This window comes from Chenopodium quinoa, unplaced genomic scaffold (assembly GCF_001683475.1).
Source record: "Chenopodium quinoa cultivar QQ74 unplaced genomic scaffold, ASM168347v1, whole genome shotgun sequence".
NCBI classification, from domain to species: Eukaryota; Viridiplantae; Streptophyta; class Magnoliopsida; order Caryophyllales; family Amaranthaceae; genus Chenopodium; species Chenopodium quinoa.
Genome location: NW_018742418.1, coordinates 568,487 through 590,379, shown reverse-complemented (window position 1 = coordinate 590,379; position 21,893 = coordinate 568,487). Strand labels below are relative to the sequence as shown.

Below are 21,893 nucleotides of genomic sequence, written 5' to 3'. Positions count from 1 at the left end.
TTTGTTACGATATTTTAGGTGATTATCTTGTAATTTAGGTAGTTGCCTAATTTCCTAGTTTATCTCTGATTCTAGGTTTAGGTTCCTTTGTAACTCATATATATGTTTGGCATGTGCCTAATGAGAAGTTAAGCCGTATTTGTGCAAGTTTCTACATGGGTCAATGCTGGAAAGTTTGATCAATGGAGGAAATCCGGCCATAGATAGTATTTTACGGCATTTTTATTAGGTAGTTTCTTACAACATTTTTTTATTAGATAGTTTCTCACATAATTTGAATTTTAGTAGGTAGTTTTTCACAAAATGTCCAACTTTTTTTTGTGTCAGTGTAATTTTCTTTTCCTTTTACTCTCAGCTTTACAAGTATTCAGTTTTGTATTGTTTGTCTCTTTGTATTAGCTGTACCAATGAGAGAATCTAGGGATTAGCTAGCATCAGGGTGCTCCCATATACTCCCTCCGTTTTTTTTAATGCATTACTTTCCTTTTATGGATGGTATTTTTTTTTAAATGCATTACTTCCTTATTTGGTAACTTTATACTATATTTTATTCTCTCTTACTTTAAATCCCACTTAAATTATTTTACCATTTCTCTCTCTCCTTTATGGTCCCCACTTATATAATAAAAATATTTACTGTCTCTCATATTTTTTCTCCTTCATGGTCCCCATCTAACTTTTACTATAATAAATTATTCACCCACTCATAATATTATATTACTCTTCTAAAATTTCGTGCATCACCAAGTGATGCAATAAAAAAACGAAGGGAGTAAATATGTAATGCTAGACCCTATTTTGAATGACACAAAAGTATTTGACTGTGCCTCAAACTCTTCTCGAATTTCCCATCTCTATTTCTTCTTTCAAGAGCTTTATTTTGCTCTTCAGTTTGAACTAATAGTATATGAACAGCTTAAAAAAAAAGGGATGAATATAATGCACAAATCAAAGTACTCGATCGATCCGTATATATGATGATCTTTAATGTATATGGAGATTACCGATTTAGGAAGTAAGTATTAACACAAAGTACGTACATACGATAAAGTCATGATTGAAAATAAAAAATAAATAAGCACGAAAGCTATTGAAGTGATCCATTATTATACGATAATACGACATACAACATTATTATATAGTCCATAAGATAATTATGCATATAGTACAATAAAGGGAGTCTGATATGCATTATTACATAGTCCGATAATAATGCATATAATACAATAAAGGGGTCGATCTCTATGAAACTCAACAAAGATCCTTCTCTATTATCAGAATCACCATTATTTATGAATTAATTAAAGAGGGCACACTAGGCGAGTACTCGGCACTGCAACGAGTCGACTCGCCCTAGAAATAGTGAGTCCAAAAGTTTCATCTGTCCTAAGTTCACTTGGCTTCATCCCATCAGGGAGTTCCCACGTAAAACAATGCAGTAAGTTCACCGCGCACAACTCTAGCGTGTATAGCGCAAGCCCCATCCCGGGGCAAGACTGCCTACCCGACCCGAATGGTATTAACTCAAAATTAGCTCCCTTAATATTGGGTGCACCCTCTTCAAGGAACCTTCCAGGTTTGAACATGTCTGCATCAGACCACGAGTTTGGGTCTCGTCCAATAGCCCATGTATTGACCACGACTCGTGATTGTTTAGGAATATAGTACCCTCCAATTACCGCATCATGTGAAGTTGCATGAAGTAGGAGGGAGACTGGTGGGTGCAACCGTAGGGTCTCTTTTATGCAACACCGAAAGTAAGGGAGCTTATCTAGATCCGAGTCATCGGGCTTTCGGGTCAAGCCAGCCACATTTGCTAGTTCATTTTGGACCCGTTTCATGTCATCGGGGTTGCGTAGTAACTCAGTCATTGCCCATTCTACCGTCCATGCTACTGTCTCCGTAGCACCAAATGTCACATCCTGTATAATAATGGTTAAGTGGCCAAGATTATTTAGATTACTTGTGCGCAACCATATATAGATTGTTGAATTTAGGGCAAAATATATCTACTGTAATATGTTATTTGAGTATAAAGTCATGCCAATTTTGTTGATCTATTAACATCACTAATTTGACTTGTGTTAAGAAATAATTTTTATTATTAAATATGTGAAAGTGCACACCTTACTCAATTATATTTTTTTGAAAGAATCTTATTCATCTCTTGGAATCGGGAGAGAAGTTCTAACCACTTGAACTATCCCTCACTCTCATCTTACTCAATTATATGAGTACGCATAACTAACCTTTGCTAAAAAGCTTGATAATTGCAAATTAAACTAATGATAAATATAACATTTAATAATAACTTGCAATGTGCATCATATTATTAAGTAATAATGATAGAGTTGGAACAGAGTTGGAACGTTAAATAATGACTCTAAGGAGCTTAGTAAAATATAGGGATTAAAGAGAATGCATGACGACGAAAATGATTAGTATAAAATACAAAGGTTAGAGTATGAAACGTGGCACAAAATTTAAAACAATAATTAACGTTTCCTCCATTAAATTTTGTTATTTTTATTTGAAATCTTTCTTGTACCAGGCATGCATGCACTCAGGTTTAACTTTACACCTTTTCACATAGTTGCTTACCACGTTAATAAAATGCTCCCTTATACACAACCTTATTTATACTCAACCTTTGACTTAAATATTTAACTTATGTATAATATATAAATGTTATCATGTAATATGTTATTGGATTTGTCATCATGTCTACTTTTATAACAAATTTTTTTGTTAATTTCTTAAATAAAATTTAATTAAAAATATTGATGGTCAAATCTGTGCCTCATCAAATATGCAAAATCAAGTGATGCATTTAAAAAACAAAGAGAGGGAGTACCATGCATACACCCCTTATACATTATTTTTTCATGCTTAAGTAAAAAATTAAAATTAGGGTGCGTATACTTACCATGATGATGGCTTTGATGTTATCCCTAGTAAGCTTTAGAGAATTTGTGGAATCTTCCGGTTCATTAATTTTCCCATCTTCATTGTAAAAGTTTAACAACTCATCTACTATATCAAAACTTCTTAAACTTTATTGTCTTCTTTGTAATGTCCATTATTAAGCGTCTTCTTTTTTATATGACTATCAATAATTGGATCAAAGAACCCGTCCAAATCGCTCTGGGCCTTTACAAGTCGTTCATTGAGCCCATTTGGGTCAGCCCAAGTGAGAAATGGGATAAAGTCCGCAATGTTCAAAGCTCCAAAGAGCTGGGAAAGCTCCTGAAGTACGGCAAGGAACTCATCCTGCCTTTCGGACAAGTTAGACCCTTATGCAGCTCGGTAGATAACATTCTTGGTAAGATGAAAAACGTGCTCCCCAACATTCACCGGAGACCCGGCCCGGCCTGATAAAACCCGAACAATGTGATTTACCTCACTGCGGACCGACTCCCACGTTGTTGTCCGTTTGCGGCTAAAGAGCCGCATGACGGACAGCTTGCGCATCCTGCGCTAGAAGGGGGTTCAATGCTCGAAAACCATACCAACCTCGCCGTAGGTGAGGTAATTGATGGCAATTGTTTTGGGCCGATTGGAGAAAATAGTGTCATGGACTTAGAGGACTTGTTTAGCCTCCTCCGGGCCAATGACCACTATCACGTGGACGGAACCCATTTTGAGGTGGAATAGCCCGCCGTAATGCTTGGCTAACTTGGCTAGACCACGGTGGTTCAGCCGCTTCGCCATCATTATGTTGCCGATGATGGGCAGGCCCCACGGGCCTGGTGGGTATGGTTTCCGCCTTAGCCTTGATATGATATCCAATATTAACATTGGTACAAGAAAAAATATGAAAATTGACCTCAATTCAGAAACTAGCTGCTCATGCATTTTTATTCTATTTTTTGTTTTGGTGGCTACTAGTTACGAAGGTTGGTATTAATTTGTTTTTGGAATTGAAATGTTTCTGATGAGGGTAATGTGCTGATGAGGGTATTAATTAGTTACGAGGGTTATATATATATACATATATATATATACAGGGTCGAGATCCGGTAAGAACAACCTCTTATGTGAAAATTCATCCCATATGTGAGAACAAATCTCATTCATTAGATTGTATTTATCCAACAGCTGAGATTGTTCCACTAATAATGGCAATAATGTAATTCTGAAAATAAACAAATCAGCCCCAAATCCCATACTATTTTGTATACTCCTCTTTCTCTCTCTTCAAAGTTTGAAGGTGGGATTTGATTTCTCTTATTCTTCTTCGCTGCTGCATAATTTCTAAGTAGTATTTGATTTCTCTTATTCGAATTTCTCTTAATTTGATTTTAATTTTGATAATTTCAATTGAATTCCCAAACTTCTTGTTCTGATTTTTGTAATTTTGATAATTTCAAATCATCTTCTTCCAATTTTGATAAGTTCAATCATAATTTCGATTTTACCGACCTCACTTGCCTTGCTCGTGAATCTCAATGTAAGTTTCCGGAATTTGATGAATTTTCATTTAACAATTTTAATTTTTTGTGGATCTAGTTTTCGAATTTGTTACGGTGAATGAAATTGAAGCATTATTTGAGTTATTCAAAGAATGGAGTTGTACAATCATTGACAATGGCTTAATTTTTATTCCGAATTAAATTCAGTATTATATTTATGGTCAGAATATTCATTACAATGTTCTTATTTACGAATGATGTTATTATGCTCCTATGTTATTAGGTTCTTATTTGCAATCAAATTTAAGATGAGCAAATAAATTGAAAATGAGCAAACCTAAATATGTGTAATAATATAGAAAAAATATAATGAGCATGGCTTCTCTTAACTTACAAGTTGCCAGCCACTTGAAATTCTAATAATAAACCAATTACAGAGTACTATTGTCGGTTTTGGTGCAATGTTTGGTGCTTTATTATAGATGTACTACTGTCGGTTTCTATTGCTATGATTTCATATGGATACATTGCAAATATCTATAATCTTTGTTTTTGCATTCATGTTTAATAGTAGTGATTAAAGATTGTAGTTGATGGAGGTGGTATAGGCAGTCATGTTCAATGGTATTTGAAATAGTGATATCATTGTTGCATCTTGTTGTTGTTGCTAGGATAGTTTGTTTTGTTGGGGTTGTGCTTCCTAAATACTTATTTGCTCATTTCACAAATGAGCACTGAGTTATTTGCTCATTTGATGAGCATTCAATTATTTATTCATTTCCTAAATATGTGAAATAATATAGAAAAATATAATGACCAAATATAATTAAAATGAGCAAATACCAAAAAAAAAAATTAGCAAATACAAAAATGAGCAATTGAGGAAAATAAGCTAGTGATGGTAGGGTGCAAGGAATAGTGGCGGTGGCAGGGGAGTGAGAGTGACACAAGGTTGTGGTGATGTTGTTGGTTGTGGTCGGGTGCAGAGGCAGAGAAAGGAGATAGAGTTTGGTGGTCGTGGTGATGGTATGGTGTAAAGAAAATGGTGAGAAATGACAAAAATCAAATATATCATAATTAGTAAAAATTAAATTGGGAGCTCTTACATGTCATACTTTGTAGTATACAACATAGTCTACCTTCTGCTATTCAACCCCTTATTCTGCCCTCCTGCTACTGCTCCCTAACTGCTGCCACCCTTCTACTGCTCCCCCTCTTCTCTTATTTAGTTTTCTATTTTACTGTGTTATTGACTTGCTATATTTTCTACTTTATTATGTTCTTAACTTTATTTTTGTAATATTCTGCAGAAATGATTAGCAACAACAAGCAGTGTAATAGTAGAATAACAACAAACAGTGTAATAGTAGAACAAAACAAGAGGTAGAAGTGCAAAAAGGCTCAAGGGAAAAAAAGAAAAGGTTGTAGAACAAAACCAGAAAAAGAAGAGATTATGTAGAGGTTGTGGTGAATTGAGTCATCATGATATTAGAAATTGTCCAAAAAAAGTGTAATGATAACTTTATATAAATATAAGATTTAATATTTTTGGCACATCTCCTCATTATTTATTAAACATTTATAAATTTTGTGTTTTAAATTTTGTTAACATTTTGTTGATTTTATATTTCTTAACAGAATCAATTACTTACTCATTTGGAAAATGAGCAATCAATTTTTTACTCATTTAGAAAATGAGCAAATAGTTATTTGCTCATTTGTCAAATGAGCAAATACTTAGTTGCTAATTTAACAAATGAGCAAAAACTTAGTTGCTCATTTATCAAATGAGCAAACAGTTAGTTTCTCATTTGTCAAATGAGCAAACAGTTAGTTGCTCATTTGTCAAATGAGCAAAATTTATTTTTAATCATTCATTAAATAAATAAGCATTTCTTTGCTCATTTGTCAAATGAGCAAATTATTCTTTGCTCAATTGTCCAATGAGCAAATTATTCTTTGCTCATTTGTCAAATGAGCAATTTGTTCTTTGTTCATTTTTCAAATGAGTTAATTATTCTTTGCTCATTTGTCAAATGAGCAAATTATTCTTTGTTGATTTTTCAAATGAGCAAAAACTTAGTTGCTCATTTGTCAAATGAGCAAAGAATAATTTGCTCCACCCTTGAGCAAATAATTGTTCTTTGTTTATTTGCTCAAATAAGCAAATATTTATTTACTCATTTGTCAATTGAGAAAATAGTTCGTTGCTCATTTGTAAATCAACAAATAGTTCAAATAAACGGTAGGTATAAATGACTAAGTATTTTAGGTAAACACAAAACATCCAATTTAAATATAACCAATACAAAAGTCACCATAATCAAAAGTCACCATTTTTACATCATTCAAAAAATAACAATTTACAAGTTGATTAAATCATTGTTTTTCTACTTCCCTAAACTTAGAAAGCTATATCAACACCTTAATCAACACTACACCAAGAAAAATATTGAGGTTACACAAACAAGTAGCCTTTTCTTCTTAAGCTTTTTCTTCTTCACCCTTTTCTTCTTCAACTTTTTCTTCTTCACTCTTAACATAAACTTTCTTCTGCCTTTTCTTCTTTTAAGGAATTTCTTTAACGGATTGAATTGTGTTTATTTCACTTGAAATTATTGCCAAGGTGTACTTCACACGAAGTTTTTCTATGATTATCACCTGTAAGAAATAGAAAAGAAAAAATAAAACAAGAAAATTTTAAAAAATATAAATGCATGAAGGAGGGTGAAGCACGAAGCAGAAAAATAGAATAAGTAATAAAAACCCAAATTCTGATTCTTTTACAGTTATTTTAAAAGAAAAGTAGATTGAAATCTTGCTAATGAGCAATCAATTACTTGATATGAAGCATACTTGATATGTAAGCCAAGACTATTTCAAAGTTCACTGGGTTCACTGAACTTTGGCTCAATTGCTCTACAGTTTATATTCCAAGTTTCAGCCGAGTTGGAAAAGGGAAGGTGGATGACTGGTGTGCAAGGTCACTCAGAACCATCTACTACTTATATTGGCCATAAACAGAATTCAATAAAAGAGGAAAATGTCATCATTAAAGCAAAGAATAATTTGCTCATTTGAAAAATGAGCAAATAATTACTTGCTCATTTGAAAAATGAGCAAAATATTTGCTCATGGGGATAGTGTATTGCAAATTATTTGCAATTTAACTGTCTTTTCTTCTTGAATAGTGTATTGTAATCTAATGTAATATTAGAAGTTGTGGAAATTTATGTCCTGTTTTTTTTAATTGTTGAAATGTTAGTGCAAAGCCTCTACTTCAAGAGAAAATGAACCAGAGTAGGAAGGTGCCTTAGTGTGCTACCTTCTCTGCTATGCATAAGCAGATAGAAGCTTGGAAGATTTCACTTATCAAGGATGCATAATCCATAGCCTAGAGCACTAGTTTAGTTCTTCTCTCTTTAACTACTTAAATGTGCTTACCAACTTTAACATTGAAAGTGTAGCGCTTCCTAAAGACCTTACATTTAACAAATGGAAACTTTACAATTTGTTCCTTTCTTGGTTAACTATCAAATAACAGTGCAAGAACTTTCACAAGAAGTCTAAGCACATGGAATCACTTATATAAGGAACTTGCAACCAGGGAAACAAAATATGGTGAAGATCTCTACTACACAGCTCAATTGATTCCCTGAGAAACTGCAACCAGGGAAACAAAAGATGATAACTACAAAATAGCATACATTTATGCTGCTGCTTATCAATCGATTCCTTATTTGTGTATTATTAGTACTTTTGCCGCATTACTAAAAACAACAGCATGTTAGTGTCATATTCATTTAAACAAGATGCTTGGTGCTTATGGTAGCAGCATGTGAGTACTCATATATCACTACACAGACATATTAATGCATAATGATTGAAGCCCAAATACACATTACAAGACAAGTGTATATTGTATAGAATTAAGGCAATAAATTATGATACTTCTACATGACATATCAAACATCTTAGTGTGCATCAAACATCTTTGGGAGTATTAAATAAGAAGATCATCAATTAAATATGTACTATATTTGAAATTGATAAAATTATAGGATTCATTGGGGAATATTGTCAAACACTTAGTGTGCATCAAAATTTAAGCACAAATTAGTGAAATGCAAGTACCAAAATTGACAAAATCAATCTCTATAACCATTCATAACCTCAGAAATTATAAATAAAAGTTCGAATTACACTATAAAGAACCCTAAATTAACAAAATCAATTAACGATAAACTAGTGAAATTGAAATCAATCTGTAGCCAAATTACTTTGTATGTTCATAGGAACGAAACCTAAATTGCTCGCAAAAACACTCTTCTAAAAATTTCCTCACATTAATTAAGACTAGATTATGGGAAATAAATTCTATTTTAATAGTTTCGTCCAAACATCGGGTTTTGTTTAGCAATCAAATATGGCATAATTATCAATGTAATTGTCCAACAATTTGAACTCTAAATTGAGCATACTGACAATTAAGTTAACGAAAACCTAGATTGTGAAATTGATATTTAAAAAAAGTATCTTACCTAAGAAGCTGCTTCAATGGAGGAGGAAAGCTCACATGCCGCTTCAACGAATAATTCAATGGAGTAGAGAAAGAGAGAGAGGGGTACAGTGAAAAAACTACGAAGGGGGCGAAATTAAACATTAGAGGGGGTTTTTTTTACCGGGATTAATTGTTGCCGTTGGATGTAATTGATCCAACGGTTATAATGAGTCCTCACATATAAAAAGGTTCTCACATAAGGGATGTGTTCTCACAAGATCTCATTTCTATATATATAATATATATATATCAATGTTGCAGGTTTCAGGTTATCACAAAGTCAGCAATCTGGTTCTAAGTAACTAAAAGAAGTCAAATGAAGATTTTTTCAAGGAATATTCCAAGAGTATCCCAATTGAATAAGTCAAAAGGGGGTGCCAAAAGAATCGGAACCATGAGCCCCAGCTTGCCGTTGATGAAGACTAATTCAAACTGTAATGAATAAGTGCAAAAGGAGAATGGCAAGGAAATCGAAACTACTCCAGCCAACTAACTCCGGATTCCACAGAATCGTTAAAGCCTTTCAAAAATGATTCTTTTATTATAAATAGGAAGCTAATTCATTGTACAGAGGAATCACAAATATTCAAGCCTTAGCATTAATAGAAATTAGCAATTATTAGCAACAATTAGTATCGTTACAAATCTGTTCATAACCTATAGTGTACTTGTATCAACCTATCTACCTATTGGATTGGTGGACTCATAGCCACCCGCAGTTTTCTGCGTCATCATCTTGTGTCTCTTCTTCCTTTTCCCCTTAGCTCATTTTCTGCATATCATTTACTTTCATTCCTAGAACCTGTATTGTCATTTGCATCCTCATTAATCTAGTTGTGGTCCAATCGAGCCTGATCTTATCTGGCAATCAGATTTTTTACGTAAGCATAATTCATATCAAGTATATCATTTTCATTTTCAAGTATTTAAGTCATCTAATACTTTTTTTTTTTGACAAGAACTTGTCTAATACTAGGGGATTGCTATTAGGTATAAATGAAAATTTATGAAATGAAATATAATCTCTTACTGTTCAGTATCGTTGTAGTTATTAATTATTTTTTTTAATGATATATTTTATAGGAAAGATTAAAAATTAGTTAAATTCATTATTCGTAAAATCATCATGATTTAGAATTCATTAAAAAAAAAAAAGTTGCAAAACCCTTTTTTGGCTTCTTGGTTTTGCTTAAATAAAACAGAAAATTAACAAAGAGGAAAAAATGAAAACGAATGGGCCGTAAATAACTAGCTTACGGCTTGTACCATGTACAGAAAGTTTACTTTTGCTTATACTACGTTGTATAACAGGGGAATAGAGAAGAAAAAAAAAAACTCCATAACGTTTTTTATATCAATTTTTTAAAGATCAGCAACCTTTGATTTTGAACCTCCCAAGTGGAATGTAACATGTAGCACTAGTGGTATGTAATTTTAAATAATACTCATTAGGTACATAAAGGTGTTAATTCGGATAATCAGATGGAATTTGGGTTGACCCATCATAACGAATCAAGCCTAATTAAAGTCGAGTTAAGATATGTCAGGTCAAGGTCGGGTCAATTTCAAACAAGTTTATATTCGGCTCGGATAAATTTGGATCAGGTTCAAAATGGGTTTGACCGGGTTAATTAGGTCTGATAACTTTGGGTTAGGTTGATTTCAATTCAAATGATTTCAGTTGGGTTAAGTTCAATTTGATTAAAGGTTGATTCAATATTTGGTCAATTTTGATTCAAATCTTTTTCGTGTTTGGCTAAATTTTGGTCGGGTTGACCAAATTCAATATTCAAATAAGGTTATTTTTTATAACCTAATTATTGGGACGATATCAGGTCATTAATGTGTCATTTTTCATACTGTATCATTAATTTTACGGGGTATTTGTTTTTTCATTAGATCAGTTCTTGTGTTATTTTATCTTTTAAGCAATATTTTATTCGAATTATCGATGACTTATTACACCTATATAAGTGAGACGATGAGTGATGAACTAGTGACAGACTGATAGATGATAGCCATATATGGTGATATAGACACAAAAGAATGTCATCTTCTTAAGATTATTATTACTCTTCAACCGTACGGGCGGTTTTAGGCAAGTTTAGAGTGGTCGACGGAACATGGCCCCCAAATTATAGGGGTCCCAAATTTTAGATATATTTATATTTGTCTCACATAATTACTTATCAGTGTAGTTTTTACAGTGGTGCGGAATGCTTATGTTGTCAATTGCAATGCAGGTTTGAGTCTTTCTGTCAACAATATTTTTTGGCCCCTTTTAATACATTGACTCTTTGATAGTTGTGCGTTGTGCGTTTATATGCACTGAATATGAATCAATCAATAACATAATATTAAAACAGACACTAAAAATGACACGTGTCATTTTCTGGTGCTTTTTTTCCCTCCAAAACTCCCCCTCCCTTTTTAAAAAAATCTTTTATTTTTGGAATATTTGTATAATACAAATATAATAATATTATTCCTAGTTTTATATATTATCTTTATAATAATTGTATTCCTTTTTATTTCATGTTTTATTTACTTAAAATTAGTTACACAAGATTTTTGAGATCTTTTAATTAAGGGAGAATAAGCTGTAATTTAGAAGGGTGGAGAGTACAAAATAACGAAGCCAAAATACAATATTAATATTTGAATTGCCATTATATAGAGTTGTACAATAGTAGGGCTTAATGAAAAAAAAAAACATTTCTATTCATGATGTTGATTTAAAATCTTATGAAATAATACTAATTTAGTTAGTTTTCTATTAAATATTTCTGTAATAATTTTACCAACTTATAACCTTTTTTTCCTTCAAAAAATCTATTAACTATTACTAAAACAGGTCATGCTTACATCGATCATTTTTATTTTTTTTGAAATAAATCTATCATTTTAGACATATGTCAAACTATCATTAAAAAATATATCGCCAATACCATATATGATGTCAGGTTTAAGTTTTTTTTTCATTATTGTAATCATTCTACTTAGCTTATTTTTTGGAAGTACATTATATAGTTTTTTTTTTTTAAAAAAAAACTAAATTAATTCATCAATACAAAGTCATATGTCATCTACATTGTATAGTTTCGAACATGCATCATTAATGTAATATAATGCATACTATTTTAAAAATATTTTCAACAAAACTAATCAACAATAATATATTTTGTTCCTCAATTGTAGTTTTAATAATTTTTCCTATTATTTCATGTTTCTTATATACATTGTATTTGTTTATTCCATATGAATTGCCTCTTTTTTCTATTGAATCACAAGTTAATTATTAGAAAAAACATTATTACTGTCCTACATCGCACGGGTACTAATCTAGTAATAACTATATACTAAAAGGTAAACCTAAAATGAGACTTGTCATTTCTTGGTTAAAAAATTTCCCGCCTTTTTCTTCTTTCCTTTTTTTTATTTTTTTTTCTTTGCCATTTTTTTATGACATTGATTTTATAACCTACAATAATTGTTATTTCCATTTTGACAACATATTCAATCCAATTACACTCAATTTTAGTACATATATTTTATATACTAGAAAACTTTTAGTGACAAAAATACTAACATAGATAATATAGATTAAAAATAAGGTATTTTAATATATTATATTCCAAGATTATTACTACCTCCATTTCTTATTATGTGCAACAAACTGGTATTATTTGTGAGACATAAAATATTTCTTTGCTGCGCATAATAAGAAATAGAGGTAGTATAATATTATCAATATCAGTTTTTTTCTCCAACTTTTATCATTTGACAATAAAACATATTTTAATTAAAAAGGAAAAATCATTTTGATAGCATACTTTGTATAAATCTTAAAATTACATAACGTTTATAAGAACAAAATCATTTTATTATAGTATCCATAATATATATTGGAAAATTAAATCTAATTACTCTAAATATTTATTCTACTACTCACTAAAAATATATTTAAAAAAAAGTTGATTATGGAATACTAATTATCCTAAAGTAAAATAAAATTAATTAAATTTTCATATTATGCCGGTCAAAGTGTGTCAACAATTTAAGGATAAATGCATATGAGTTTGTATATGGGTACTAACCTAAAATAAAATTTTAATTTTCTTATATAAAACTACCTTATAGCTTATAAATTTTTATTACTATATATATTATTTTTTTATACAATCCAATTTAATAACCTTTACATATTGGTATTGGTATAAACTAAAATTCAAGTTATTTTGTTACAAATAATTTTATTTTTTTGGATAAGTTATTATTGAATTAACACCATTATTTATAATTTATTTGGTGTAAAATTAAATTTAATTATGATCATGCATGGCATGGGACTTAACCTAGTTCACCTCTAACTATCCGCCACTTTTTTGTAGGGTTTCGTAGTGACCCTCACTACGCGGAAAGAAACCCCCCAAGACCCGCCCCGATAACTAAAGCAATTAAAGCATGCAAACATAATTAATACATAATTAAAAGAAGAAGGGATAAAGAATTATACCCTAGACGCGTGCTTCGCTCGCTAAAAGAGCTCTTACTTCAACCTCGCAAATGCAAGGCCTTCGACGGTTCGTACCCTCGAACCCGACCCGATCGTCCTAAGTCCCGAAGGTTAGTCGGGACCCGAACAAAATATAAACTTTGGAGTTTTCAAACTTAAGGTAATCTCAACAATAGAGATGCCTATAGAGTTCCACTCAAGTGTGTCTTTCCCAAATGCCAAAGCCTTGGTATTTATAGGGAAATGTACCCTTGAATTTCAATCTCCCACCAATGTGGGAGAGTGGGTAAATGTGATAATTTATTTAAATCTAAATTAAATAATTAATCAAAGCAATCACCATGCAACAAGTGTTAAGGGGAGAGAGAGAGTTAGGTGAGGACCATGACCATGGGGGGGGACCATTGCCTTGCTCCCTAAGGCATGCTCCAAGCATTGGTCCCCACCTTTCACAAAACCGGCACCAAGCAAGGATTGCTGGGCTGGCAGCCAGCTAGCATGCACCAGCAACACAGCTATCCTGCACCGCATCACTGTCTAGCACGCAACACGCACCAGCCAGCATTCCTAGCACATGTGTGCTGCTAGCAAGCCACGCATGATGCTAGGTCCTGGGCGCTAGGCGAGGCCCTCGCTGCTGGCTGCTTGCTGCCCGACACTACTCCTAGCTCGCTGTGCTTGGTGTTGCCATGCGAAGGCACGCACACAAGCACGCAGCTATGCGAAGGCATGGTGCTGCTAAGCAAGGCTGCTAGCATGCTGCTCGCTGCGATGCCATGCATGCACACGCACACACGCACAAGCCTAGCCATGCGATAGTGTTGTGCAATGCGTAGGCTTTTGCTAGAGCTTGCGATGGCACCTAGGCACCCATGCACACATGTTGCGTGGTGCTGTGCCATGCGATGGCATCTAGGCACCCAACCACGCATGCTGTGGTGGTGATGTGCCATGCGAAGGCAAGCACACACGCAAGCATGCTGCTGCGATGGGCTTCCTTGTGCGCCTAGGCTTGCGATGAACTAGCCTAGCCTAGCACTCACATGGCTAGGCCAATGTGATGCTACGGCTATGCTCGTTCTTGTTGCTTGTGATTTTGCGATGCTCGGTCTCGACGCCCTAGGTTCGATATCCGACGTCTGTGTTCGTAAAACTCCGACGACTCATTGAATCCTTCGGATTAATTCGTCGTCTCCGATCGGTTGTTCGATTGGGTTCAACCCGAAGGGTTCAATTAAGATTAAGCTGTAATATTAATTGTACCTTAATATTACTGATCGGAAGCGGCCTCCACCTAGGCATTCCGATCACTTGACCTTACTGAAGAATTAACTCTGTAATAATTCTGAACCCTCTATCAGAATAATACAGTTGTTGGAAGGACACCATTCCTTTCAATCTCCCACTTGTCCTTCTGGACAAGTATGCGTACAGTGTATAGCCCATTTCCTATGTCACTTAATGTCTCTTCGTTAACTATAAGGTAAGATTCATAATCATCCTTATTACGTTCAGAAGTGTTTCTCGATCTCCGAGTTTGACTGTCAATAAGCAGATGATTTCTAAAATCCATCTGAGCACGACCATGCATTTTCACAGTCTCGCTCTTCGAGCGGCCTTGTAAACAACAAAGACATGTTCCCTATTGTTAATAACGGACATTCCCAGTCTTGTACTGTAAGTTTCTCTTACTAAGAGGACCTAATCTCCCGAGTGTTCCCGTTCTGATCCTCAGTTACGACAGACGTTAGGCAACATTAAAGAGACTAGTACTCAAACAAGAAAACTTCACAACACTCATGGTTGAGGAAACAGGTTCCGATAACTATAATGAGAAATGTACTTATGACAATTTTGAATCTCTTAAAGTATTCTCATAGGTCTATCCAGTGCAGTTCTAAACTAGCACTTGTGCAAATGATTTATGACCATTACGTCCTTGCAGCACAAGAAACGGTGTTGTAAATCATACTACACACCAATCTCTGGTGGTCATCAATCGTCTATCAGTTAGATGACCTTGATTAGGGATAATTTTTTATTTAAATATTCAATGTTCACTTAACAAGTGTTTCTTTATCCAAGACATGGTCTTGATACCCTGTTTTGAATATTTCCATAAATCGAATGGACTCATTATTTAATTCTAAAACACAATTAAATAGCAATGGAGTGAATAGTAATTTTGCATAAAAATTAATTACCCCATAAATGAATGGTTTTAATATAGTGTCTTACATTAAAACGACCAGTTTAATTAAAACACATGTACAGGGAATTCAAAGCCAATCTCCAATGTACTTGATTCCCATTGCCTCAAGTGCTTGTTGTGTTCCACTTGAGGCAGAGGTTTAGTCGATGGATCAGCCACATTATCATCCGTTCCGATCTTACAAATTCTGATTTCACCTTCGGATTTCCGTTCCCTTATCATGTGAAATCGCCTTTGGACATGTTTGACCTTCTGGTTCTCTCTTGGCTCTCTAGCCTGAGCGATAGCTCCATTGTTGTCACAGTAGAGATCTATCGGACCCTTGATGGAGGGTACAACACCAAGTTCACTGACGAACTTGCGAATCCAAATAGCCTCCTTAGCGGCTTCTGAAGCAGCCAAGTATTCGGCTTCAGTTGTAGAGTCTGCAGTGGTGCTTTTCTTGGCACTCTTCCAGCTAAATGCTTCTCCATTTAGGCAAAATATATACCCTGACTGTGACTTGAAGTCGTCTCTGCCAGTCTGGAAGCTAGCGTCGATGTAACCATCCACAACCAGGTCTTTGTGGCCACCATAAACCGGGAATTTTTCCTTGTTCCTTTTCAGGTACTTCAGGATATTCTTGGCCGCAGTCCAATGCGCCTCTCCTAGGTTTGATTGGTTTCGGCTCGTAGCGATTAAAGCATACGATACATCTAGCCTGGTACATATCATGGCATACATGATCGACCCAATTAGTGAAGCATATGGAATCTGATTCATTCTCTCTCGCTCAACAGGTGTCTGTGGACACTGTTTCTTGCTGAGAGTTACGCCATGGGACATGGGTAGATGCCCTCTTTTGGCATTCTCCATGTTGAATCGTGCCAGTACTTTATCAATGTAAGTACTCTGGCTCAATCCAATCATCCTCTTAGATCTATCCCTATAGATCTTGATGCCCAATATGTATTGTGCCTCTCCTAAGTCCTTCATTGAAAAGCACTTTCCCAACCAGCCCTTTTACGAACTCTAGTAATTTTGTGTTGTTTCCAATGAGCAGTATGTCATCGACATATAGGACTAGGAATGCGATGTCACTCCCACTGACCTTCTTGTAGACACAAGATTCATCTGGATTCTTGATAAAACCAAAATTGATGATGGCTTCATCAAATCGCAGATTCCAACTTCTACTTGCCAGCTTCAGTCCATAAATGGACTTCGGAAGCTTGCATACCTTTCCAGCGTTGCTTGGATCAACAAAACCTTCTAGTTGTGTCATATACACAGTTTCTTCCAAAATCCTATCTAGGAAGGCGGTTTTGACATCCATCTGCCATATTTCATAATCTTAATATGCAGCAATCGCTAGGATAATCCGGACAGACTTTATCATTGCAACCGGTGAAAAGGTTTCATCATAGTCAATCCCGTGGATTTGTCTATAACCTTTCGCCACCAGTCTGGCTTTGTATATTTTCATCTTTGTCTGTCTTTAGTTTGAAGATCCATTTGCAACCGATGAGTGCGTAACCCTCAGGCAAATTCACCAAGTCCCAGACTTGATTTTCAGGCATGGAGTCCATCTCGATTTCATGGGTTCTTGCCATTTAGCAGAGTCGGGGTTCGTCATAGCTTGTTTGTACGTCGCTGGCTCATCACCATCCATAACTAGGATGTCTTGATCATCGGTTAAGACAATACCAAGGTATCTTTCTGGTTGAGATCTTGGCCGTTGCGACCTACGAAGGGTAATGGGTTGAGCATTTACATTGTTTGTTTGATTCTGACCAATCTTCTCAGCCGCTTCCAAAGCACTTAGATTGTTAGTTTTATCAGGTTCACATTGTTGCTCGTCCTCTCGAACTTCGTCAAGTTTGATTTTCCTCCCACTTGTCATTTTGGAAAGGTGTTCCTTCTCTAAAAAGACACCATCACGAGCAACAAACACTTTGTTCTCAGATTTATTGTAGAAGTAATACCCTTTGGTTTCTTTTGGGTATCCCACAAAGAAACACTTGTCTGATTTGGGGTGAAGTTTGTCCGAAATTAATCGTTTGACATATGCTTCACATCCCCAAATCTTGAGAAAAGACAGCCTAGGAGGTTTCTTAGTCCATAATTCATATGGAGTCTTTTCAAAAGCTTTTGACATAGCTCGGTTCAGTGTTAGTGTCACGGTTTGTAGCGCATGTCCCCAGAAAGAGATAGGAAGTTCACTAAGACCCATCATTGATCGAACCATGTCTAATAAGGTTCGATTCCTCCGTTCGGATGCTCCGTTCCATTGAGGAGTTTTGGGAGGTGTCAGCTCTAAAAGAATACCATTTTCTTTCAAGTGATCGTCGAATTAATGGCTCAAATATTCGCCACCTCGATCCGATCAAAGTGCTTTAATTTTCTTGCTAAGTTGTTTCTCAACTTCTCTCTGAAATTCTTTGAATTCTCAAAAGATTCAGATTTATTCGACATTAGGTAGATATAGCCATATCTACTAAACTCGTCGGTGAAGGTGATGAAATATCGGTAACCTTGTCTTGCGGGTGTACTCATTGGTCCACATACATCCGTGTGTATTAGACCTAATAAGTCACTTGCCCTTTCTCCCAACTTGGAGAATGGCTGTTTTATCATCTTGCCTAATAGACATCCTTCGCAATTTTCAAACGACTCCAAGTCGAATGAGTCAAGAACACCCTCTTGTAAAATTTTCTTGATGTGTTTGACGTTAATATGGCCAAGACAAAAATGCCACAAGTAGGTTTGATTCGACTCGATGGTCTTAGCCCTTTTGGCGGTATCATCAATGTTATAAACTTGTTTGTCAAGAGAAAGCACATAAAGACCATTTTTTGAATATGCCTTACCATATAAAACATTATCGAAATAAAATGAACAACTATTGTTCTTAATTCGAAATTCAAAACCCTTGGCGTCCAACGCCGATATTAAAATAATGTTTTTGGTAACTCTAGGAACATGATAACAATTTTCAAGTTCTAAAATAAGCCCAGAGGGCAAAGACAAACTGAGAGTTCCAACGGAGACGACAGACATCCTTGCTCCATTGCCGACCTGAAGCTCGACCTCTCCCTTCTCTAGCCTCTTATTTGTCCTTAGTCCCTGAGCATTGGAACAAAGGTGTGAGCCACATCCGGTATTTAATACCCATGATGTTTTGCTAGCGAAGTTTAAGTCTATAACAAAAATACCTGATGAGGAAGCAACGATGTCGTTCTTCTTATCTTCCTTGAATTTGAGGCAGTCCCGTTTCCAATGTCCCTTCTTCTTGCAGTAGAAACATTCGGAATCGGATTTGGAAGAGGCTACCTTTTTGTCCTTGCTGCCCTTGGAAGTGTTTGACTTAGGCGGAAAATTTTTCTTTTTCCCTTTAAAGCTCTTCTTCTTGCCCGTGCGCTTAAATGGCTTACCCTTTCTCACCATGAGCATATCATGCTTTCCCTCATCCTAGAGGGTTTGCTCGGCTTGCTTCAACATACCATGAAGCTCGATGAGAGTTTTCTCCATGCTGTGCATATTATAGTTCATCTTGAACTGATCATAGCCTTTATGCAGCGAGTGGAGAATGATGCCAATTGCCATCTCGGTTGAATACCCAACATCTAGCCTTTCCATGTTCTCAAATAATCCAATCATTTTAAGAACATGCGGGCTTACCGGCTCTCCTTTCTTGAGCTTGCTCTCAAGGATTTGCCTGTGGGTTTCAAACCTTTCAGTTCGGGCCTGCTCTTGAAACATATTCTGAAGCTCAGAAATGATCTCAAAAGCCGTCTCCTTTTCAAAGAAGGTCTTTTGAAGGTCCGGAGACATAGTGGCCAACATGATGCATTTGACATCCCGATTGGCACTTTGCCATCGGTTAAGGGCAGCCTGAGTGACCTCTTCATTGGGAGCGTCGGGCATTTCCTCATCAAGGACGTATTCCTTTTGCTCTTGCATGAGAACAATACACAAATTTCTTTGCCAATCAAGAAAATTTGGCCCGCTGAACTTCTCCTTGTCGCGAATTGAGCGTAAAGAGAATTGGTTGTTGTTTGAGTTACTAGCAGACATTGTTCTACAATTGAAAGAATTTGAAATGAAAAACCATTCATATAATCAATAAGTTTGAAATTTAAAAGCGTTCAAGCAAATTTTCAATCTTATTGAGCATTTTATTCACGCATTAATAATTTGTCCCTTTTAGGCAAGAATAAAATGATTCCGAGATCCTAAAGATCAAGAAATGGTTAAGCATGCTTTGGCTTGTCTTAACATTAAATATCTTAAGGTAAGCAATCCAATTGCTAATATCCCTAAGCTACTCTCGGTTTGATAAAACATCGCATCTAATGCATTCTTGACATTTTATCTCTTTTGCCACGACATCTAAGGACTCCTTACTGATATCATTGAGCTTAATCAAGACAACTTGTATACCTAGTATACCTTACGTTCCTAGGGAAGTAGTGATGCCTCGCTTTGGCGTAGCCCATCACATACGCGCATTAGTTCGGTAAGTGTTGTTCTTGGAACGGCAAATTTTAGCTCAATATTTTAAGGGACCTAGGGTTTCTATGTTGGTTAATTTAAGTGAACTTAACTAATCATCGCAACATTTGAAATCCTAGACATGCATCTAACATTCAAAATATATATAACAACAATATATATATAAGGCATAAAAAAATAGATGCATTTGGCAACTAGCATGACCCCTTGAAATCTTCAAATCTTCAAGGGCCTTCATCTTGGCTCGTCTTCATCGAAACGCTGTCTTGAGACATCTTTGCCAAAATAAAATTACTAGCTACTATGACTAAGATTAATCTAAAGTACAAAAATACTTAACGGTACGCAGACCGTATTTAGATTTACAAAAATACGTAACGGAACGCGGTCCGTATTTTCTATCCTAGTCGGGTCCCACTAGTTGCCATTTTTCTCAAAACCTGTTTTGAAACAATCTTTCATTCACCCATTCACTATTTGTGAATGGCCCATGCACTTTACGAGATAAAACAAGTAAACACGCAAAACTAGTAACTAATTTAGGTGGTTAATCCGATTAACGCGCCTAATTAAAACTAGTCAAAGTTGTTTAATAAATTATGTATTACTAAGGTGCAATTTGTTCACGTAACTAGCTAAGCTCCCACTAAATTCCGCATCCAACTTAATTAATCCAATTCTTTAAGCCGGTTAACCCAAATTTTTCAAAATCAAAAAATTTTGCAAGAGCCGAAAAATCGAGGTCTAACCTAGTTAAAATAATTACATAATTATTTTAAAACGGCAAAATTTTCGCAAAAACACATTGCCCGAAATTAAGCCAAAAACGCCCACTCGTATCCTACTGGGTTGTGCACCATGGCTGGCAAGCAACCTAAAGTTGCGTGTGGTGCTGGCTGCTAGCAAGCACGCCTAGCGCAGCATGCTCTGCTAGCTAACACCAGCAGCACGCTACGCATGCTACGCATGCTAGCTTCTCACTGGCGCAGGCAGTAGTGGCCTAGCTGGCTGGGGCTTGCTGCCTCGCTGCCCAGCAGCACGCACAAGCCTTCAGCAGCCTAAGGCCACGCATCCAGCAATACGGCAGCACGCAACAGCCTCCTCGCCACACAGCAACGCAGCATCATGGCATGGCCCCTGTGCGCACCATAGGCAGCCTACATGCGGGCTGCTAGGCAGCCCGGCTAACCTTGGTGACGCTTGGGGTTTTAGCCTCGATTTGCGTGCATTTTCTCGGGATTTTAATCTCGATTTGTGTGTGACACAAAATTAATTCCAAATTTATTTTAGAATCAATTTGAGGAAAAATGAAAATAAAATAAGTCCAACTTAATTAAATTCAATTTTAACGGTGCACAAGCCTAAATTTCCAAAATTACTTTGGAATATTTTAGGTCTTTCTTGATGCTTGAAAGAGCTATGTCCATAATTAATTTAACCAATATGTAAATTAATAATGGATTTGACAAATAGGGAATTGGAAAAATAAATTAATCATCCAATGATAAATTTTTTAAACTTTATACTTGCGTAAAATAACAAGATTACATCTTCCAATATAAAGATTAATCAAAATAATAACAAGCATTTGAACTTCAAGGATTTTAATCAACCAAATATGAAAAATCCAAAATTAGTTCAACATGGAATTTAGGGTTAAAGTTCCAATCCTTTAAACATTTAAAGATTAGATCTTTA

The 21,893-nt window shown here is 35.3% G+C and overlaps 1 pseudogene; it reads right to left on the bottom strand.

Annotated features, from left to right (window-relative positions):
* Nucleotides 1–1,301: 1,301 nt before the first annotated feature.
* On the bottom strand, nucleotides 1,302–4,055 carry LOC110707028 (annotated as a pseudogene).
* Between the last annotated feature and the right edge of the window lie 17,838 nt (nucleotides 4,056–21,893).